The 23,819-nt window shown below is 46.6% G+C and overlaps 1 protein-coding gene and 1 long non-coding RNA gene across 4 annotated transcripts in view; one reads left to right on the top strand and one right to left on the bottom strand.

Annotated features, from left to right (window-relative positions):
- LOC147269765 (neural-cadherin) overlaps positions 1 to 23,819 on the top strand; it is a 280,583-nt gene that overhangs the window by 4,456 nt on the left and 252,308 nt on the right. The window lies entirely within an intron of this gene.
- LOC147269766 (uncharacterized) lies at positions 3,073 to 10,277 on the bottom strand. 3 transcript variants are annotated; one of them, XR_015110757.1, is made up of 4 exons: positions 10,211 to 10,277; positions 9,436 to 9,544; positions 9,085 to 9,162; positions 3,073 to 3,213 (listed from the first exon to the last, which is right to left on the bottom strand). It is a non-coding gene; the product is annotated as an uncharacterized LOC147269766 (long non-coding RNA). The 3 variants fall into 3 exon arrangements; XR_015110759.1 differs by having other exon boundaries at positions 10,104 to 10,265; XR_015110760.1 differs by having other exon boundaries at positions 9,436 to 9,541; positions 10,104 to 10,265.

Here is a 23,819-nt window from a genome sequence, read left to right as displayed (position 1 = left end):
GAAGCACGGCGCCTAACGGCCACGGCACCGACAGGTTAATTACCACCTGCAGAGTGAGAGGAGAGAGATGGCGTGGCAGCGAACACGCAGGCACGTCCTCATCAACAGATGCACATGAAATATTAAGCTAATTGACACTGAGTGCTGGAATGTAGTGTGGAGGCAAACATGCATCTCTCAGGAAAAGCCTCAGCCGGATCGTCCGTTTATCAGAACCATTAAGCAAACCACAACCGACGGGGAAGAGGGACCGGATCAATACGGGCCTGCTGGCCCATCCTGATGCTGCTCTTAGCGTGCAATGCTAATTTACACTCCCAGTAGCAGCATGAGCAGTTGGCTAACTGTCACAGTCCTTTTCCACTATGCACATTAATATTGATGGGAAAACCATGAACCTCAGAGTTCAGCTCGCATCGGCGCCGTCCTCGGTTTCTGTACAGATTGTTTTCAAGATGAAGTCTGCCAGGATTTGCTGCACGTCCCCGATCTTTTGTCGTTTTTTTGTTTTTATTTTTCTATTTCTCCAAGTGAAGTACGTGAGTGGCTCTTTTATTGACAGACTGCTGTCTTAAACATAGATTGTCTTTCCACAAATCAAGAAAGAAAATGACATTGAGTTGTCGTGGTTGTGGAATTGGACGAAGGGGGAAGGGAGGAGGGAAAAAAAGTTGAATTGAGAATTTTAAGCATCTGATGGATGTGGAAGGCCAAGTTCCTCGCTTTGTCCCAGTCAGACACTGAAAAAAACACCAAGTACCTCCAGGTTTTTAACTTGTCGAGGGTTTGTCCTTGAAAAGGCAGACTTGACTTTGGAAATCTGAGCCTAAAATTTTGACATTTCAAAATGGAAACTATTAAAAGTTAACTTCGGCAAAAAAAAAAAAAAAAAAGTACAGCTTGAACCAGATCTTGTAAAAAAAAAAGAAAAAACATAAAATTTGTGTTCCTAAGTGCAGCCGCTAATAAACGTACAGAACAGCAGGCTGCAGCATGTGGGAGGGGAAGTTGAAAATGACTGTTTTCTAGAGGTAAAATGTACACAGTTCAAAAACTGCCAGCATTTCCCTCCAGCGCTGGCGAACCATACAGGCCCAATATACGGTTTATATATATTTTAGATTTGTTTTTAGATGAATTGCCCCAAAAAATTCCCTTTGAAAACAAATGGATTCATTTTATTTTAGTAAAAATTAATGATCAAAGGAATTTACTTGCTTCATATTGACGCCGGTGTGGTTTAGGGCAAAGCCATCCAGCCGTGATTGTGCTGGTTCCCATTGCTCAATATAACGAGCCCAGCATGAATTAGAAAACAAAACGGGAACACAAAAAAAAAACCCCACCATTCGAAGGGTTAAATATAACGACGACATATGAGCAGTAAGTTACATCTGCAGTTTGATATGAGATGAAACATCAGCACATAGAAAGTGCATTTTAATCTGTAATCCAGCTAAATCCACTTCTCAACACACACACATACAGTGTGTAAAATGGCTTAGTGTATTTGTAGCTTACAGACACATTGTATATTGTTGCATATGTGGCCAAATCCCTCTGGCCGCCGCCGCCCGCCGCAGTGACATCAATGCCTCCCGCTGCGTCCCAATTCTGGCGCGTTCTTCAGTAACAGGACGCGTGTGAAGTGTGAATCCATGGATCAGCGTCCTAAATGGATATATAGATTTTAAAGCCTAACCTTTTATGTGTCTGATACGGGGTGGGGGGGCAGTGGGTTGAAGTGTGCGCACACACGCACACACACACACACACACACGCACACAGCCGCATGTGGAAAGATGGTAAATTTCATGTCCAGGCTCAGCATCAGGAGGGCAGCAGTCTGGTCCAGGCTCCAGCAGGAGGAGCGCTGCAGCGTTGGCTTGTTGGTGGCTGGGCTGAAGTCTTTTAATCCGTTTGGAGAGTCCTGCTAGAGCCTCAACCTCCCTCCATCTGCTCGCATTATCCCCGTAATCCCATCTCATTCTCTGTCTGTATCTCCGTCTCCCCCTCCTCCCTCTTGCTCTCTTACTTATTTTCACTTTCGCTCCAGGGATTTAGCTTGAGTGGAGGCAGTTTAACACGTCTGACACGATTCCTTGAGGGACAGAAATGCGTGACGGGCTGGAAGCGTCATGTATCACGATCGAACATCACTTCTTGTTGTCGGCATTCTTGAATTACCCAACTTGAATCTGGACCTTTGTGGGGACTCGCCTTCTAATGTGGGGCAACGTGCCAGACCCAGCGAGGCTTTACGTTTACTGACGTTGACTCTCCAGGCATGAACATGTAATTGTGACTGCAAATCCTGGATATCCCAGCATTTTGTAGAGACACCCCCTGAAACTGGCAGCTCAGTTAGCTAAGTTCAAACCTTTCATCTGTGGTCCTGACCTAAACTGTTGTGGTTGTGAACGGCTCTCTCTGAGCAGTTATGGGTGCCGTGCTGAACCATGCTAACTATAGCTGTCCCCGCTCACGGGACCTCACGTGCCTGGCGAATCGTCCATGTGGTTTAGCTGCCAGGCTGCAGAGGCCAAGCTAGCGTGGTGAGTGGCCAGGCCAGGTGAGGTCGCCAACAGCTCATTGCTCCTGCAGTGGTTAAACGTTATACAGCCATTCATCAAGCTAATTGAGCTAGCAGAGATACCTAGCGTTAGCTTGCCTTGCTGCTAGCAGCCGTGTGGCCGTCAGTGAAAAGAACGCACCTTTGCTTTTGCGACAGTTTGACGATTTTTATTCCTCGTTAGCTTCACTCAGAGAGCGCAGGAGCACCATGAGAAGACAAGGCTCTCATTCCAGAAATATCTGTCCTCTTTTCCTCAGTACCTGCCTGCTTTTTTTTACATTTGTTATCATGTTTTTGTGTCAGTCCTTCATATTCAGAAGTCATTTAACAAAGCGTACCCCTGAAAGTACACAGAGAAAGCACTCCATTAATGTCCCTCAAAGGTTCCTCCTCCTTCTCTAAACCAGCCACTATCGCACAGTAATACTGAATGGAATGATACATTTGCTTAATTAGTTAAATGATTCATTTATTCAGTCTTTTGTCTTCAAATATTTCCTCAGAACAAAAAATAATACACTGCACCTCTTTCATCTCTTGTTTCTTGTCTTGCCACCTCCACCTCTTTGCTCAAATCCTTTCAACATAACTGCTTCCGACTCTCCGAAGGAACAATCACGACCTTCCATAGTTGACTCCTGCCAGGGAACACAACACCAAATCGATCAGAAACCACTGTAAACAACATTCCCTCCAGCGAATAAAAGCAACGCACTCTTTCTGAGGATTCTCAACAAACACAAAGTGAGAACTGTGGTCTTGTTTATTTGCTTCTTTTATTTAATTTTCAACAAAGTAAAAATTTCTTGTACAGAAAATAGAGAGGATACCAAAAGATGATAGAACATATTTCCTGGAAACTATGAATGCATTGAAGACATCCGGAACCAGTTCATGTTTGGACGTACGAAAGAATCGATGGACACCTCCTGATGATGTCACTAGAGACGCGTGTCCTGGAGGGATTATCTGTTCAGCCCGGTCCATTTGAGAGGCACGCCGCTGGCCAACGTGTGTGGTTTTTGGTGCAAAAAGGTGAACCGTAGGAGAGTGACTGCCACCTCCACCTCGTGTTCGGGAGGCAGACAGACTTTGGTTCATACATCCGGTTTCCTGTGTTCGTCCAGCGTCAGTTCAGTGACTGAACTCAGACATAAACGTCTCTCAGACTGAACGCCACCCGCTGTCACACCACAGGGGAACCTGGTTATCTGTCCCAGTCGTGAACTGCTGCGTCTGGCCTCAGCGTGTTTTCAGGAGCGAGTGAGTAGCAAAAAAAAAAAAGAAGAAGAAGAAGAATAGAAATAAAACCTTCACGTGTGAGATATGCCGCAATGAGATCATACCCAAAATATACCTAACCTACGCCACAAGGAAGCGCAAGCTCAGCGTCACCCCCGGATGTTTTCAGATGATTTTGTCACATTTCTCGTGTTATTTTTTTTCTCCCTTTTAATAATAATTAATGTTGCCATTTAGACACTAAAGAAAACTTCCTGCCATACGTGGAGCCATTTTGTACCTGTTTGGCTCCTCCCACTGGAACATACCAACAACATGACCAAATGCCACAAAAACAGTTGACCACTGCTGTTCGTCTGTTACCCTGAGTAGAAACCGAGCAGCAGACCTGCACTCGCTCTTATACTGCAGTTGACTAAACTCCTGAAGAGTGAAACTGATCAGATGGTTCTGACTCGATTCTCTCAGGCACATTAAGTAGGCAGCCATCTTCTCTGCTCGGGTCCTTTGTGCTTGACCAGGAAGTGCTGCCAGGGTAAGTTGCAACAACATTTCTTTACTGCTAAAACAAACAAACAAACAAAAAAAACCCACATGTTCCAACTCCAAATTGTTTGGTGGTCAGAACAGAGAGTCTCGCTGAGGTCGTGCTTGGTGTTTGTGCACCTCCCGGCCCGCTGACGGCTTCCACCCGGTGGCACCAGCACAAGTTTGGCACTGAGCACTTTCCTGCTCCAGGAAACGTACATCGCAAATCATTTGCGATATTCCAGTGATGCAGAATGTATTTTCACATCTAGCTGGCAGCGTTGGTCACTTCGCCGGAGAAAAGTTGTCTCGCTCCCTTCGTCTTCTCTTCAGTTATTTCCCGTTGCACGTGCGCCTGACCTCCGTTTATACGGTATGTGAGTGCCAGAGGTTGAAAACGAGCCGCCGTCACGCAGCTCCTGGGTGAACCGGCAGGTTGTGTTGTGTTATTTATTTAGTGTTTTATTGTGAAGTATTTGAGCAACTTTCCTTGTATGTCAGGTGCTTTATCAACAACAATGGCAATACTTGGAATAATTATTCATATTAAATCATATCTGATATTATAACTGTTAAAAAAAAATAATTTTAGATTAAATTTGATCAATTTATCTTTTGGCATCTTGTTGAAACATTTGCTGTGGGTCCATCTTAAAACAGCAGAAACATTCTGTTCAAACCTTCCGACGTTCCAAATTTGCAACTTGCAAACATACGTGAGTGAGTGTTTGTGAGTGCGTGTCAAGATTGAGTCGCCTGGAATTATGGTTTTCCATTCGGATGTTCTTCTCTTGACTGAAACATTAGCGGTGAGGGATGAGTTCCTCCGTCTGCTCCACAGACGGCTCCGTGTCACCAGTGACTCACGAGTGTTTTTCAGTGATTCTTAGGTGCGTGTGGGATTTTCATTAATGAAGAGTAACAGCTGGCTTTGATCGAGCTGATCTCACTCACGTCTTAAATGTGCAGATGGACACTAACACGGTCGGCGTGCAGCTCAGGAGGGAGAGCTTGTCACCTGCTAATCTCGGGGTCGTTGCTTTCGATCCCGGCTCCCGCCGTCAGGGACGCCTGCTCGCTGCATGTTTAGCTCTTTTTAATTTAGAACGAACTGTACTGAATCCTCTTACTCCTTGAAAGCGGCATATATTCGCTCCAATGCTGTGACACGTAGGTCAGTCAGACAGCTGACATCATACCAGTGTTACAAACCCGTCTCTGAGCAAGAACGCACTCAGAATGCAGCACAGTACCGACATGACGAAAAGGTTCCCGGTCAAACTCTGGAGGGAAGCTGACGTAGAACCTCATGATGTAATGTGGGCGTGTCTCTGGTCATGACCCCGATATTTCTCTCTCGAGCACTATCAATGAAATGTTCTCAAAGAAACTGGGGTGAAGACCTTGATGGATCTGTAGTTTTCCCCCACAGTCGAGGGTCGGTAGCTGAACTGCTGCTGGCTAATAAAAGTAGTCACTGATAGCTTTTCTCGTGTGTTTTTCTGCCGGTTGGCTGAGAGCCGGCAGAGACAGTCCACCTGATTCCTCCAGTCTTCTGGTTTGCCAGATGCAGCGCTGTGATGAGTTTGTGTTTGTTATGGCTCAGTTGTGTGACTGCATGGCTGATGGAGAGGTCAATGCATTATCTGCTGTGCACAGAGCCGAACGGAAGAAGATGTCCTGTTTATTTTGGTCCCGGTAAACTAGAGAGCAGGCAGTGGTGGGAGAAAAGTACCACAAGTCCCGTATGGAGAAAAAACAAAATCCGCTTTGAACAGTAAAACTAAAAAAGGTATCGGCAGAACAAGTCAAGTAAAAGCAGTTCGCACCAGGGTCGGAGTGGGAGTCATCTTCAGCCCTGGAGTTTCATCAGACCAGCCCTCAAAGAAAATGAAGTCGGGTGCGCGCCCGTGCCCCGCCAGCGACAATTTACGTTTTTTTTTTTTTATTATTGGTTTTGGGTGATTTTCATTACAGTTACGGGTGTCTATTCCCAACACAACTGTACAACAAGGAGGGCAGACAGCGCACAGCACAGCTAAAGCATACCCTGCCTCTTCCTCTCCCCTGTAGCTCAGCCCACATTTGCCCACAACTTTCACAACAAATACAACACGCTCCATGATCTGACGTTTCTTTTTCACTTGCTCCACATGTAAAGACATTGGGTTACCTGTTCACAAGCTTTTAACATCTCCCTTTTGTGCTCTCATAAAGTAGGCATTTGCACTGTGTGTGTGGGTTTGACTTCGTTCATGTTCGTTTACCCTTTGATGACTTCATCCCACCCTTAATGAAAGGACCCTCACTAAGAAAGGGGGCAAATGCTAGACAAACAGAACAGTACAGAGATTTATTCTTTTCATTGTAAGTAAGCCACTTGCGAATAGTACCATGTTTGTAGTGAAACACCTTTGGTTTACGCACATTTGATGGTTGTTTGGGGTGAAAAGAGAAAAAAAAGTCCAGGTCCTTGGGTCGAGGTCGAGCAAAGTAATCAAAATTAAAGCTGCAAGCAGCGTTGTGAGGGCCTGAGCCCCTGGCCTGAATCCCAGGGTGTCCTGGTCCAGTGTGGAGGCCTTGTAGTTGAGGAGATAGAAGCCTGAGTCTGATCAGAGAGTGAGAGCAGAGCTGAGAGCTGGCCCTTTAAGAACCCCTCCCCCACTGCTCTGTCTTTGATCTGTGCTAGAGTGAGAGCAGAGCTGAGAGCTGGCCCTTTAAGAACCCCTCCCCCACTGCTCTGTCTTTGATCTGTGCTAGAGTGAGAGCAGAGCTGAGAGCTGGCCCTTTAAGAGCCCCTCCCCCACTGCTCTGTCTTTGATCTGTGCTAGAGTGGAGAGCAGAGCTGAGAGCTGGCCCTTTAAGAGCCCCTCCCCCACTGCTCTGTCTTTGATCTGTGCTAGAGTGAGAGCAGAGCTGAGAGCTGGCCCTTTAAGAACCCCTCCCCCACTGCTCTGTCTTTGATCTGTGCTAGAGTGAGAGCAGAGCTGAGAGCTGGCCCTTTAAGAACCCCTCCCCACTGCTCTGTCTTTGATCTGTGCTAGAGTGGAGAGCAGAGCTGAGAGCTGGCCCTTTAAGAACCCCTCCCCACTGCTCTGTCTCTGATCTGTGCTAGAGTGAGAGCAGAGCTGAGAGCTGGCCCTTTAAGAACCCCTCCCCACTGCTCTGTCTTTGATCTGTGCTAGAGTGAGAGCAGAGCTGAGAGCTGGCCCTTTAAGAACCCCTCCCCCACTGCTCTGTCTTTGATCTGTGCTGGAGTGGAGAGCAGAGCTGAGAGCTGGCCCTTTAAGAACCCCTCCCCCACTGCTCTGTCTTTGATCTGTGCTAGAGTGAGAGCAGAGCTGAGAGCTGGCCCTTTAAGAACCCCTCCCCCACTGCTCTGTCTTTGATCTGTGCTGGAGTGGAGAGCAGAGCTGAGAGCTGGCCCTTTAAGAAGCCCTCCCCCACTGCTCTGTCTTTGATCTGTGCTAGAGTGAGAGCAGAGCTGAGAGCTGGCCCTTTAAGAACCCCTCCCCACTGCTCTGTTTTTGATCTGTGCTAGAGTGGAGAGAGAGGAGGAGCACCAGGACTGGAGTGGGGACAAGAGGAAGAAGTCGGCATACGCTGGTCCAGAGGGACACAGAACACCATGTTTTTGGAGGGGTTTTTGTCAGGAATGCAGTGGTGTGGTTGGTAGAGCTGTGGGATGGATGGTGTAGACGTGAGAAGCGTTTGTTTGACAGTATGAACCCTGAGAGGACACGGTCTCCCCATAGACTTCCATTGTAAGGTGAAACGTGTCTCCCCAACTTTGAGGGCTTATAAAATGGACACCGAGTGAGTTATTGCAAAGTTTTTAAAGACTTTTGAAGAGCAGAGTTGTGTGATTAATGTGTGAAAGTTTGGAAGCGATAGCATTAATGCTCTAGGAGGAGATAGATTTTGTTCGGGGAGTAAAAAAAGTCCTCATTTTGACAGTTTTGTCCAATTTGTGGACATTTTGTTGTAGACAGGTGAGGGGTCAGAGTGTAGGAATTGTTGGTCTTCAAGAGACGAGTCCAACGGTGTTGGTCCCATGTTTGTGGGACATTCGTGGGAGGAGTTATCGTGCTGCAAATTATCTTTAAATTATCTTTTAGTTGTGTGGCTCCGTAGGTGGCGCTATTGACTTTTGTGGGTTTTTTGTTTTTGATTAGTGAATGTTTAGCCAGACCGGACAAGTGTGGCGAATTTCATGCATGTTCAGGGGGTGAAATTAGATTATGCGCGTGATGCGCTCATTGACAGCAAGAACAGTCCAGTACCAGGTTTTGAGTGGAGTGGATGTGAAAACCGGCTCCGGGCCGTCTGGCCCAGTTGCCTCATGGGTGTTGGGGGGGGGGGGGGGGCTGGGACACTGTTCAGTGTGTGTTTTTATTGTTTTTAGTGCTGCTAATGTGTTGCTCTGCCAGGCAAACATAATAGGGCCTGAAACTGAAGGTACTACTACCCTAATTACCCTCAGGGTCCCCTTGGTCTGTCCTGTTGGTCGCTCCATGTTCAGTATCCTGCTGCTGAGCCTGAGCTGCTGGATGATCGGTTACGGCTCTCCCTTCTTGTGTATCTAATGCTCCTCAATTCAATCACAAATTCACAATAAGGGCTTTAGCAAACTTTAGGTGTTGTGAGCTTGTAGATCTTCAGAGCCAAACCCAAGCACAATCAGGTAGCTATGCTTCACATTCATGCCAAAAATAGTGAACAAAAGTAGCAGACTTCACCTTTGACATCACAAATCACCCAATCTGTGACATCGTGGCTACTGCTGGTGTCCTCATCACAGGTGACGGTACCAGGACCTGCTTGAACAAGAAAAAAGTCTTGCAGAAGATCCAATGGGTTACCATGACTCTGGTGCCAAGATTAGGCTGTTTGCTTTTCATGTCATGCCAATTAGTTTACAAGCTTTATGAGCACCAACTTGTCTCATTTTTAATATGCATAAAACGTTCACCTCCACTATGCCATAATTTATGGTATGAAGTGGACTAAAAATACAGTAATCTATATAAAAGATAACAGTGGTTTGTACCCAGATTTGACGAGCTAAAGCTAAACAGTGCGACTCCCACCTTGTGCTGGCTCTGAATGTAACAATACATCATGGCTCGTGCTTCGTGGAACTGGGTCTTCGTCATCGTCACTGGCACTGCTGGTCCGCTGAGAGGCTGCAGCCGTCTGCTGTGAAGCCAAGACAAAAGTTTCTCACATGCGTGCCAAACTTTTAAGAAGAGACAAGTTTTGACTGTCAGTGAGTGGCTAACGTTAAAAAAAACGATATATTAACAGTGCAGTGTAACATTAGCATTAGCACTTAGCAGCTACTGGCTAGACTAGCCAGTAGCCAAACACAGTCACAGATAGCCCAAGTTTGTCTAGCTGCACGGTTATAGCTGCTAGTACAGCCTGAGCTAACATTAACGTTCGCTTAGCTAAGTTAACGCAGGATAAGTTTCCTATTTTCCTGTCCCCTCTTGTTGGACACGCTTGGGGAAGAACGTGTCGAGTTTTGGAAATTTGGCTGCAGTTGCCTCGGCTGCTTTTCTTTTCCGGAGTCTCTCTTTTTCGGCTCCTCCTTTCTCCTTCCTCTTATTGGGCAACGTTCTTCATGGCATCTGACTGCAAGGCGGCCGCTGAGTGGTGGTACTACAACTAGATGGGGCTGTTTCTCATTTTAACACTAACCGCTGTTTCTGCGTTTTTACCAGAAATATATATATATTTTTAAATGCCTGCTCACACTGGCCCATCCGGCCGCCGGGGGCACCGGCCGTTCGGGAAAACTCCCGGTCCTCCAGATGGCCACTCCGAGCCTGGTTCGCACCCTCTGATTTTTATCGCGTTTACCTTCGTTGAGGAGGTCATGTGATCGCCGGCACTGAGGAAGTTGTGGGTGGTTTTAATTAGATTTGGAGGGACGATAGAACTGATGTTGGGGAACAGTTGACTAGCTGTTGGACTGATGGTCTGATCTGATAATGTCATATCACCATGGCGACAGGAGCAGTACATGATTGCCCTTCAAAAGCCTGAGTGTGTCAGCAGCCTGTTACTGTTGCAGCTTAATTTATTGTTTGTTCTCAGTTTTGCAGACGACAGCAGTGATGGGGGGGCGGGGGGTCAGAAGATGGGGGCACAAACAAAGCTGTTGCGCGCAAGGTGGGTTCACCTTTTTTCTTTGACTTTTTCTTCGGTCTTCAGTCAAATATCGGCTCGCCGAGGAAGTTTGGAGAGAAAACCCGTTGTTTAGCGGAGCTGTTAACAACTCAAACGTCTGACATGTGACCCGGGCTACACGCTGCTCTGTGTGAGAAGGTCAGAAATCACCAGCTTAACAAAGGTCTGTCCTTTAAAAAGCTTATTTTCATTGTCTTTATCTTAAAGGCCGGTTAAATAAATGCAGAGGAGTGGAACGGCAATGTGTTGAGTGTCTCACACTTGTGCACAGCGCTTTAGAAAACGTGCGTCATTGGTGGGAGAAAGATGGCGGGAGAGGCAGACAATACAAACATGCTGTAACCAGCGTGTGAGGGTCAAGTCACCCAGGAACATTGAATCAACTGACAGATGAGTAACGAGAGCATGAGAGCAGCGTGAGCGCGCCAGCCCCAGGCTCTCGTTCGATTCCCGTCTGAAACCAGGAGGAATGAAGGAACACCTGAGTGGGAGACTGTCCTCTGTCCACCGCGTTAAACTACACGACTGAGACAAACCTCCCTTTGGTGTCCAGCCTTGTGACATCAGAACACAAGACTGTGAGCCAAAGAAAAGAAAAACCCTCTGTTTCCAGTTGCCATTGTAACCATGGCAACCGAGCCACGTTATTACTCCCATCAACAGGTGTCTGATGTCTGTAATTTTGTATGATAGTGTCCCCACCAAATATGAGGCCTGCTGATGGGCCCGGGGAGAGAAGCTAATTCTGCCCTCTTCAACACAGACGTGTGGAATATCCACACGGAACGCGTCAGACAGCATCCAAACTCCTGACTGACTCTGTTCTTGTGCGTGTGTGACGACGCTCTTTGGACCTCGCCGTGTTCCTGAGCTTTTGCGTCATGATGCGCTAACGACAAAAGATGATGAGTTGCATTCAGACGCGGAGAGTTTTGTCTTGTTTACTGGGTTTGAGATGAATGCTGACGTCTGAGTAGAACTGGAGTGGCAATAGTTGAACTGGTGCCAGTTCTGAGACTGGAACATGTCAGGACAGAACTGGTTTACCAGGGCTGGAGGAAGAATGACCAGGGGAATCAGCAGACTCTCATCCACATTAATGCTCACAGCAGTTTTATGGTTCTGTCGCTCAGCAGGTGGAGTGTCAAACCCAAATGTGGAACCACGAGTATCTGCTCACTTCAACTAGGTGAGTTTACGAATGTTGGAAAAAGTCAATAGTTTGGTTGACATTTCACTTGTCAAAGTCTAACACGCCCAGACAAAGTGGTTGGGAAGTGAACTACACTGGCGTGTGTACCATTCAAACTGAACCTGATTGGCCTGGCGTTCTGTGCGTGCTCTGTTGGTTCCAGTGCTTCTGTGACCTGGAAGTTGACCAGTCGAGTGCGGCGCCATTCACGGCAGGCCGCGCCACTGCCAAAAACACGCTTAGACCAAAACTTTTTGAGCTGGAAGTGGAATCTCACCTATTTTCCTGACTGCTGGTCCACGTGGGTGACGGAAGCAACCCTTGTTGCCAGTGGGGCAACTGGCTACGTTAAATTATTGTCAGAAAAATGAAAAACGTACGGTTTCACTGTGGCACGTTGATGATCCTGGTGTTTAGACCTCATAGAGGAGGCTCGCGTGTGTTCACAAACAGCACAGCAACTTCCGTCCTACAGTTCAAGGGTGGTGTTTTGTTCCTACAACAACCGATGGACTCGAACGCAGAGTGACCTTCAGTAAACTTCAGTGTCGGTATTTAGAGTGTGAAGCACTTTTCTACTTATCGTTAGCCTTTTCTCTTCTGAATGACCGTCCCTGCTACTCTCCGTCCAATCATCTTCCACAATCCTCTCTCATTTTGAACACCTTTTTTTTTTTTTTTTTAAACAAAAAAAAAAGATATCTATGAATAAATTCATAGCTGCCACGATTAAAGGGCACCTTTAATGCTTACTAGCTTATTAAGTGGAGCTGATCGCTGGGCTGATTAGAGGAGTTGGAGTTATTACGTGTTGGATCTCGTCACATTAACATGCCAAACATGTCGGACGTGTCGGGCCGGCCAGTCGAAGCTACTAGAACGGTGTGTTAGGAGGGAACCAGTACTTTGTTTACAGTCTATACAATAGTGAATGGAAGATTAGTTTCTGGAGGCTTTATCACAGGCTGTCACGGTTTATGGTTTAATGAATATCAGGGAATGAAATTTAGAGGTGAGCGGCGGCGGGAGTGTAAGGAAGCCTTAACTTTTCAGTGTGTTTTATTCTGCGGCAGAAGTATTTGTCAAAGTCACCAGTGGCGAGACCGTCTCAGCTGAATCTGAATAACTCGGACGGAAACTTTTTATTCATAAATTGCCATGCTCTCTCTCTCTCTCTCTCTCTCCTCCTGAGTAAATAAAGAAAAAGCCTATTTTCAGTTTTATGTTCCAGTGTTCAGATGAATATGTGCTTTTAAAAATTTACTCCCAGGAAATTTTGACGGGGTTAATGCTTCGCGTGCAGATTTTAGGCCTCTGATCTGAACAGAAGTCAGCTGATCGCGTCGGGGGGTGCAGACGACAAGCAGGAACCAGCTGCTCAGCCATGGTGTATGTGGTCAGAACTGTGCCAGGAAGCCTGCCGGTGACAGTTGGACTGTATTTAATTAATTGTGATTGTGCTTGACTGCAGTGAAATTGACGGAAAACATAAAGTTGTATTATTTCAAACAATATTGCCGGTGTTTCTGAGGTAAGGGGCTGTTGTTGAAGTCATCCCTGAAGCCTCTCACGCTTTTCTGCACAGAGAGACTTCAGATTTCAGGGTTTTCGAGGTGCAGATGCAACACAAAGTGGCTCCTTCACAGTCGTGACTGGTGGTTTGCTGGGTGTCGCAGTAGCACAACAGTGCGACCGCAGCGCTCAAGAGTAGCTGGTAATAGAACCGACCTGAGAGCTGGAGCTCCTCCTCCATTGTTCCTGCAGTTTTGTTCGGTCGTGATCATGACGGATGTGTATGACAGCGTCTCCTGCTTGCCGGGCCGCGTGGCTCGGCTGAACTGATGAGAGTTATGTGTTTAATTTGTCGGAGATGAAATACTGCAGTTCAGCATGGAAAGATTCTAACAGTTTGTTTTCCTACAAGAATATATTTTCTATAAATGGATGCTTTTCTTTGTTGTTACAAAAGTTCCTGGTGTGACATCACCTTCGGCAGGACGCCTGATCAAGCAGCGCTAATAGAGTTGCTGCTCGGCTGCATTTAACACAAAGGTTTAGTCACATTTCAAAAGGCAAGGGCATCTCAAATGAGCCCGACTCCACCAAGAAGGCCGAATGACAGGAGTTTCATGCTTCGTGGACACTGACAACACCAAAGGGCAGCACTGTTAGGGCTGGGATGTTTTAGGTGAGAGAGTAAAACAGCACATCCACAAGTTTGAAGGACTTCTTTTCCAGTCGGATTTTGAAGAAAGTTTGGCGCCATCCGACAGTCTGTAGCGCCGTCGCTAGCAAACAGGGCAGTAATACGTCAATGACGTCTCCCTCCCCTAATTGAAGGTCGTATTGCATTCTCATAGACGCGTCGGCTCCGTAGCTGCTCCCTAATTGCAGCGGGAATTGCTGAGTGATGCGGCGAGAGCAGCCTCAGTGTCAGCAGAGGCCAGGCCATAGCTTCTTCATGTCCGGCCCTTCTGCCAGCGCTCACTGCAGCGGGATCAATTACTGTCTGCGTGTGTGGGAATGTGTGATTGCGGGTTGTAGGGTCAACATGAGCGTTTGGATCAAGTTCAAGTGCCTGTGTCAGACCCCCCCCCGCCCCAAACCTCTGCAGCCGCACCTCGTCTCACAGGCCGCGCACACAGGAGAGCTGCTTGTTGCTCGTCTTCCTCCGAGTTTCTTCCCTCAGTTTAGACTCTCCCTTGGCTTCTGCTGCCCACTGGAGGAATTCTTTATTCTTAACCCAAACTTTTCAGAGGGAATTGCTTCAAATTTGGCTCCAATATCTGCTGGGATGTTGGTGGTCAGAGGTCAAGGTCACTGTCACCTCAGGTGTGTGCGGGCAGCAACGAGGCCTCAGGTGTTTCATTCCTGTTGAAGCGATGTCTCAGTTTTGAAACGAAATTCTTCAGATTTTGCACAAACCTCCACTGGGACTTTAGGATGAACTTTAAACACTCTGGTGGCCAAAGGTGGAAGGTCGCCCACAGGCACATATCGTGATGTAGTATTTCTTTTTAGTCTTGGTCTTTTTATGCATTTAATCTGTCCCACCCAACCATTCATCAGCACACACACTGACTGGTGTTCCACGCCTCATCCACCAACTCTCCTCCTCGCTGCAGATTCATTTTTCTTCTTCTGATCCTGTCCTCATCTCCACTCTCCCAACTCATAAAATTTTGTTCCCCATCATTGATAGATGCCGGCTTTACTCACCTTGTTTTCACTTTTTCTCTCAGCCTCACTTTTTTGAGGGAGACTCAACTCTTTCTCTCTTCTCTCTCTCTCTCTCTCTCTCTCTCTGGCTCATGCTATCAATGTGAGTGATTGTGCAATCCCACTGCGTGTTAAAGACATGAGGGGACTGTCAAACAGATCAATGGACAGCGTCTGAATACGTCTTCTAACCCCGTCCACCTTTGCTCAAACCAACACTCGGGCTGTCACACAAGCAGGAGGACGAATGCGTTCAAGATGACGTGTGTAGCCACGGTGTACACAGACGAACACGCCACAGAGGCAGACTTGGATCGCTCTGTTTAATTTATAAATAGATGTATGTTTAGATATGAACATAATTAATCCAGCCAGACATGTGAGACATTTGTACGGGTCACTCAGACAGGGCAGTGATTGCTGCGCTTTACTGTGATTGATTTCCTGTCTGAACTGGAGGAAGTCAGTTCATCTGATTAAAGACAGACAAGTTGAGAATTAAAGATTGGAAGCCACTCTTTGTCACACACACACACACACACACACACACACACACACACACACACACACACACACACACACGCGTGCACACACACCCTGCCTGATCTCTTATCTATCAGCCACAGCAGCGGCCGCTGCAGAAAGCGGAGCTGGCATCACGTAGCACATTATTTGTCAGATCATCCGTCAGCTTGAAAGGGCTCCAGCGCGGAGGGTAGAGTGCAGCGGCAAATCAGTAAAATGAGACGTCTATATTGGCCGCATCTGCAAGAACTCTCTAGATTTGCATTGTACAAACTGAGTTGACGTTATCCTCCAGTGTGGTGCTTTGGAGCCGAGGTGGTCTCACATCAAGTGAAGTGGTGCAGGGAGTGGAAACATGGTGCAGGATCAGCGGGGAGTTTGGTGTCTCCTTTTGTTGTAGCTGGTATTTGAAACCTTTTAATTTGCTCATTCAGCAGATGCTTTTATCAAGATCGACTTGGAGAGGAACACTTAAATTCTCTAGGAGACCTTGGGGTAAATTCTGAGATTATTCAGATTACAATTATCAAGATAAAGAGCTCGGAGGTCAAGTTGGCTGTGTTGTAGAGTGGAGGAGCTGCTCGCAGTGAAAAGGTCTCACTCCTCCTCTCACAGCAGTTGCTTCCAGCATCAAACACGAACAATCCGGATTGAGATGGTCTTGTATTTACAGATTGGAGGGCCAGACTAGCAGGGGCGGTGTTTTGAGTTCCAAGGCATTTGGGGGGTCTATTTGCACACGACGGTTCAAGACATCTTGTTTTGACTTGTTGGACCTTAAACTAAGATATCCGAAAAGGGTGGAATTGAGGGAAATTCAAATTATCTCAAAGTGGAATTATGACAGATTAAGAATAAGATTGTGAAGACCTCAAACTGGAGTTATAGAGTTTTAATTGCAGATCTTGAGTGTCACATATGTAGGAGGCAGCTGTTATTAGGTTCCTGGGTATTTCATCACGTTTGCTCTGTAAACACACTGCAACCAAACTAGAGCTCATTAGACACGAGCTGAAATACAAGACATGCTGCTGTTGCTTTCCGACTCGCTGAAGCACGCGGCTCCCAGTCTCCAGCAGCCCTCCTGGGCGGCGGGTTCACCTGCTATCTGACCAACCCATCCTGCTTTGAGTCGGCCTCCACTAATTGTTGTATTATGATGTTGCAGAAGAAGAAAACTAGTTAGTGCTGCTGACTCGCCAAGACTGGTCGAGCTGCAGGGTTGGAAAAGCTTTATTCTAATCAGGGCCAAACAAAAGTGCTTCAACTGAGCAGCGATTAATAAAGATCCTTGAACACTTGTGCAATAGTTGCTCAACTTAAATGTAAATCAGGTTTAGAAGCTTCCTGAACTGCAAACATTCTGCAGGTGATTATGAAACACATAATTAACTGTGAATAGTTTAACCTTTAAACTTGATTATGCAGAGAAATTAAAATAGGCTGTCTTTTCATGCCACAGTGATGTGGGAAAATGCGTGAAGCTCAAACAGGCCTGACGAGTGACTGGTGGTGGTTTGATGTTGGCAGATTTCTCTCGTTTGTATTTTCTTCAATCTTGGAAGATCAAGGATGAGGTTTAAGTTTATACGCCCATGACGACGATGATAGCAGCAAGGTTGAGGCTCAGGTGAAGACAGCAGTCATGGTATAAATGATAGAAAACTAGTTTAGAATTGATCTGTCATGTTCAAGAGTAGAAGTACCAGTGTATAGGGCCTACAGGGTTCAAATACTTGTTATTGGGGGTATTCCAGTTGTGTTTCCCGAATTTTACTTTGTACTTTTTCTGTGAGTCAAAATAAGTCCTTCTGTGTACTATTGAAGCCCAATATTGCACTTCTGAGGTACCAAATGTACCTTTGAGGGAAACGCTCTTCAAAAGTCCCGCAGCTCCTTGATCGAGGGTGTTGCCATGTCAGCCCCTAGGGGGCGTCGGGAAACCACAACATGCAGAGGCAGTTGCAGGAATTTACTGTGAAAACTGTTAGAAACCATTGTTTTTTTTGAAGTAGCAACGAACTGTCAAGGCCGACTTTGACAGCTGTGAAGGCTCCAGAATAAAGACACCTGGTCCTGACAGGTTTTTAAGGGGTGCATGCTGTACTTTTTCTTTTCAGAAACCTTTGTGAGAACTTGTATTCAACAGGCTTGGAGTGTCCCAGAAAACCGGGTCTGAAATTAAACCTCTCTGAGAGTCTGTGAAATGCCAGTAAAAGGTCAAGCCAAGTCAAGTCAGTTTTATTCGTACGGCGGCAAATCAAAACAAAAGTTCTCTCCTGACTCTTTCCAAGTAGAGCAGGTCCAGTACCTCCCTCCTTCAATGAACCTCCACCCAACAATTCTCCATCAGCAAGCACATCCTGCAACAGCAGCCACAGGCAGGAAGGTGGAGCAGATCCAGGATCAGTGGGGACGGACGTCTGCTTTGAACTGCCTGAGGGAGAGAGAGCAGGAGAGGGTGGCTTATAAAGCAGGGAGCCCCCTGCTGCACCATGAGCGGCCGCTTGTTTGGTTCCGGTCTTCACGATGGGTTTAATTTAAAACAACAGACTTAAGCTTCACTGCACTTCAACAGCGGTTTGGCTTCGAGAGATTCATATTTTAAAAGATTCATCAAAAAGAACCTTTAAGTCATTATATTTTGACCAACATCTTTTTTTTTTCATCCTTTGCTTTATTTTTTTTTACTGTAAGTAAAGTCAAAAATATCGTGACTCTATTCTTTCACGATTTGAAAGCTTTGACCAAATCACAGGTCTCCTAATAACTCAGCGACCTCTGTTCGGGGGGTGTGGCGCCCCCTGTGGGAGGCCCGGGTCATACTTTTAAAACCACTGTTGTTCATCTGTCCATACTTGGTCTGAACAAATGCAGCAAGTCCTTCAAAGCAATGAAAGCCGGTGGGGGGCCTCCGCCGTCCTCAGTGTTTTCTCTGCAACATTCCTTCTGTGTTGATGTGTTTCTTTGCTGCAGCCATGAAGCTCCACACAGAGCGACGGCTCAGTCACGCAAGGACGGCTGCTAACATGCCGAGCAGCTTTACGGAACCAGGGCAAAGACCAGGAGAGTCTCTGTCAATGTTCTGATACAACTGTGGAGCAGTACTGGAACGTTTGTAACGTTCTGAAAACAGCTGCTGTTCCGTGAAGGACAGAACATCCAAACACTCGAGGCTCCGCAGAAACCACAGGACTGATTTCCCTCTGTTCTCCTGCCATGAACCAGATCTGTTAGCGCAGGGCTCCTGTAGGTCATGTGACGAAAACACCCAATCCCCGGTTCGCAGAGGAAGAATCTGACGGGAGTCTGTGTCCCCTTGATCGCACACATGGTATGAGTACACAATAGTGTCCCATTTCTCCAATAATCAAGTGGAGAATGTTGGAGGAACATGATGTTAAAACGGGGAAATAAAAACGTTAAAATTTGATATTCTGCTTGGGATGATGTCATCGATGGAAATGCAGTTTTCTCAGCTTCCTGTATCAAGGATGAAGCTACAGCTTAACTTTTATACTCTAAAACTTGAAACTCGGCTCTTTCGCCGTGTTCGCACGTTCATCAGACTGGATGTTCTTGGGTTGTTTGACAGATCAATTAATTTTGTCAAAAATGCAGCACCAGCTGGCAACTTTTTAAAAGGGCTGTCAGAGAGAGAGAGAGTTATTATAGGTGAGTAATATGATATTCAGCTAAAGTGACGTGATTCACTGGTTCAGGTCCCTTTATACGATAACAGCCAGAAGACACGTCCTTAAAACGTCTACTTGGAGTTCCTTCACGAGCCAGTACTTTCACATTTATTGTGTAAAGAAGAAGAAGAAAGTACTTCTACTTTTACCAGTGTGTTAGCACAAGTATCAGAATATGTGTACTTTTGCCACCTCTGCACACAGTGAGAATCTCCTGAAGACTTTGGGAATGCTTGTCAAACTAAACTGCATCGTCAGGCTAATCTTAACTGCAGACACACACACACACACACACACACACACACACACACACACACAAATGCCTGAAGGTGTCATAGAAGAAGCCCAACTATAACACATCAACTGTTCATTTTTTGTGTGTGTGTGCGTGCGCGCCAGCAGCATAACAAGAGCCCATGCCGTGAGCTGTAATCTGCTAACACAGTGGATTGAGTTTGGCTCTGCGGGATTAGCAGTGGTGTGTAACACAACTCCTTCTTAATTACTGCTATACAGCAGTACGATGTAGAGGAGGAGACGCAGAGCGAGGGGGAGAGAGGGCACACTTTTAATTGCTGTAATACATTCATGTAGAGGCCGACGCAAATTGAAAAGATGAAAGGGGAGTGGAGGGTGTGTTCTATTGTCTGTGTTTGGATAGGAACTCGGTGCAGGGACACAACTGCACCACTGGCGCTGCCTCCGTTTGCCCACCAGAAGCCACCAGCTACAACTAACCTTGCACGCACACAGACACATGTCAGCAAACTATCTGCCAGTTTACCACAGCCACCTCGAGATGAAACTGTTCTCTCTCTGTCATTGTGAGCAGGCTCTGTGTGTGTGTGTCAGAGTCGGATGGATCGATATCTGACTGAGGGAACACACTGTTGCTTAGTGCCCATCAATGGCTTGTGTGTGTGTGTGCATGTCACCCACTACCTGATATGTAAGAAGTGGGAAATGGCTGAAGGATGGATAGACGAGTGGATGGATGGATTACTGAGTCTGTGAAAGCTATTTTCTGCTCCAACTTAATTACTCTGTTCTGTCACCGGCGGAATATGGGGGGGGCATGACAGACTTGTTCCCCGGTTGAGACCTGAACTGTTTCAGTGGGGCTCAGTGACGGTTCCCCCAGCCCAGGTAAAGCCGAGACACAGGTTCCGTCTCCTGGCTTCATGACCTTCTGATTTGTAGACTTTGGGTTGAAAGTTCAGAAGTAAGACACAATTTAAAAAACCCCAAAGTATAGAATTAAAGTGTTGGAGACAGCAATGGCAATCACTGCGCACAGGCTGCTGTCACCCACTAATAGCAGTTTTTATACCTGGAAAAAGGTAATGTGCTATAATGACCCACATGAATGTGAGTTACGACTGAGACGGGAGACTTTTAGCCGTGTTTCAGAGGCCAAATCTGGGACTCTTTAGTGAGATGTCAGGACATCTTGAGCCAGTTGTCCTCCCATTCCTTCCCTAAAAGTGTTTGTCTGTGATTTAAGTCGGATTCAATCATTTGTTATCATTAAACACCAGGAAAGTTTGCAAAATGCTCATTACCGTGTCCCTCAGTTCAAAGTGACGTGATCAAAGGCTCGTTTTCTGTCATCAATGACAAAAGCAGCAGTAAACTCTTGTATTTAATACCCTGGGACCAGCACATGTTTGATATTTTTGCTGGAAAAAAAGATCAATTTATCAAAACAATTGTTAGGTAATTTCTTTTTGATGAGCGGTCGCAGCTTTGTGTTGCTCTGACAGCTTTTTTGTAACTTTTATGTCTTAATAACGATGAATGACCAGCTGACCTGCAGCCTCGGTCCGGAGTCTCCAGCCGTCATCCACTCATCTTCCAATTGGTTTTGAATTCTGCTCAGTCATGGTTTGATGTCCATTCCTCTCCCTCCTGCATCATCCAACTACCATTGATCTGCTCTCCATCTTCCTGTCTGGTTTTAGAGAAGTGCGGGTGACTCATTCCTCTCCCTCTGTTTTCATCTCTCTCTCTCTTTTTCTCTCTCTCTCTCTACCCCTTCGATTTGACCACTTCAGTGAATTTTCGGTCGACTCCTCATTATGAAGGCGTGCTGGACGAGCAGCATCGCCACATCACTGACATAAAGTGCAATTGCAGTGGTGTGAAGTTATGGTGTGATGATACAACCCCACCCCCCCCACCCCCACGCACTCCCCCCCGCCCCCCCACTCCCCATCCTGATTAGGCTGTTTCCCAGTGTAGCTCTCTGTGGCTAATTGGCAAGTTCAAAGAGACAAATTAAAGGGGGGGGGGGGGGCTGACCTTTTGGCGTTAGTCACCGCGCTGCCGTATCTTCACCTCTATCTCCTTTCATTTCCACTCATCTACATCTTCTATCTTCTTTTTATCTGATTAGCCTCTTTTCTCTCATACTTTCTCCTCTCTGCAGGAAATGAGCTGCCAGTCATTACAATACATTTTGACCACTTTTTCCTCTGGCTTGTCACAGGCAAATTACAGCGTTGCAGCGTTCATGCTCTCAGACCCTCGTCCTTGTGTGGGTCTGCGCTCGCACAGTGTATGTCTATTTTCACTGCCGCCCACAGCTAATAGCCCACCCCTCCCCGCAGCCAACATTTCAAGTAGGGGAGAGAGCAATGGTCCGGAGCCGAACAATGGCCGCCTCCGTGGTGCACCGGAATCGTTTATCTGTTAGAGGCCTGAATGTATCCCACTTGTTTGCCGTCTGGCCTGCCGACCGTGACTGATGGTGCAACCGGGCCACATTGAGGTCTACATTACAGTGTGACCTCCTGGTGTCAAGCGCACTGGCAGCGGCTCCGCTGTCCTTCATCACTGCAACGGCGACAGATGTATGATTGGGCGGCGGCATGAACATGTTTATACAGCACACTGCTACAAGTGTGAAATATGGGCCACGCGTGATGAAATCGGGACATAATGTCACACACACACACACACAATCTCAGGACCTGAATGATGCCTCTCCACGCTTCAGAGGCCTTCAGAGGAGTGCGACGATCACAGACGTGGGAATGGAGAGCTGTGATTGTCATTGTACGTCTCTAAACGCTGGGCTCGCGCGCGATCAGGGTTTAGAATGAGCGTTTTTGTTAAGGGCAGAGGACAGCTATGCTTTTTAGAATATTAGTTCCATTTCCACTGTGTGTGTACATGTGTATCTGTGTTTGTGCATGTATGTATCTATACATAGATATCTACTGTATATACATATGTATATTTATATATGCCCATGCAACAGTGTCTCTGCATTTCTGCAAAATGGTTCTGAGCTGTCACTGATTTTGTGCAGGTGGACATGAGGTGGCTGTTTTTGCGACACTCCACAGGGAATCAGGAGAGTGGATCCAAGTGCAGGACAAGGCAACTAAAGTGATACTTCAGCCAAGAAGTGTATTTTGCCTTTCAAGTACTCACAAATGTGACAAGCTCAAAGGGATTTTTTCCCCCCTCCCTCCTCCTACTACTACTACTAACAGCAAAACAGCACACAAACCTGTATTCACTAACCCTGGAGTGCATCAGTCGGTGCCGTCCAGGTCTTCTTCACGCAGCCGTGCGCTCCGTCATGCACAAACACACCTCTTTTTTAGCTGGAGCCAACTATAACCCTTCCGCTTGAGTCCTCTTCAACAGTAGCACTGAACACTCGCAGCTGGTGCATCCAGTTGAAGCAAATTGTTTGTTCCACATTCGGTCACAGTGTAGCGCTGGACTGAGAATGTTATGATTGGTTTCTTCTGCGCTCAAAGTGTTTATGGATCTCTGAGCATAGAGCTGGATAAAGAGACATGGATGGCACGGACGGTGTGTTTTCACAGCAAATGTCAGGCACCTTAGTTCTATTAAAGGAGGCAAAGATCATTTTACAGAATAGTGCACTTGATGACTTGATGGTTTGTGCCTCACTGCTACCGTTCATTGTGATGCTAACTAGCAGTCTGCAGGTCTCTGTGGGTCTCAGCTCCCTACTGCATGTAGACAGAAGCGTCTCTGGGCTTGTCTGGCTCTGGAGGGGACGGACAGTGAGCAAATCCTGCAAAAAAAAATCCCTGGTAAGTTCAGGGAGAACATTGTAGCTTGTTTGGTCTGACAAGCCGTGCGTCCGGTATCAGTCGTCGTAGAGTCTCCTGGAGCGTCATTCAAACATGTTGCATTGCCATTTAAATGTGCACGACGCTGTAGATTGTACTTCATATCTGTGACGGCATCAGACTGGTTCATTTAGGGCTGATACTCTCGTTTTAATCAGGAGGAAAATCTGGAATTAATACCAGATACTGCAGAGAGTTGCAGTGAAGTTGGACTTGTGAACTTGTGTAACGGAAAAGTGTCTGGACAGTGGTGACCCGTGAGAGAACAGCAAGAACCAGCAAAAAAATAAATAAATATATCTTTATATAATTATTTGTACAATCTGTCTCCAGTTTCAGTGGAGGCAGCTGTGAGGGTCCCTGCTAGGTTGAGAAGCCTATCACGTCGTTACGTGGTGGGAGAGCGAGCGAGAGAGACAGACTGATGCTCTGCGCGTGAAATGATGATGATCCCAAAGCTGTGATTAGTCAACCGTTTGAATAAGTTAAGAAAATGTTAAAGATGTTTGATGATTCAGAGCTGGAAAAAAAAA

The sequence above is a fragment of the Aulostomus chinensis genome, chromosome 2, assembly GCF_037954235.1.
Source record: "Aulostomus chinensis isolate RoL2024-O1b breed Wild chromosome 2, RoL_Achi_v1.0, whole genome shotgun sequence".
Taxonomy (NCBI): domain Eukaryota; kingdom Metazoa; phylum Chordata; class Actinopteri; order Syngnathiformes; family Aulostomidae; genus Aulostomus; species Aulostomus chinensis.
Note: the sequence above shows the minus strand (reverse complement) of the source record. Positions and strands in the feature narration are given on the sequence as shown.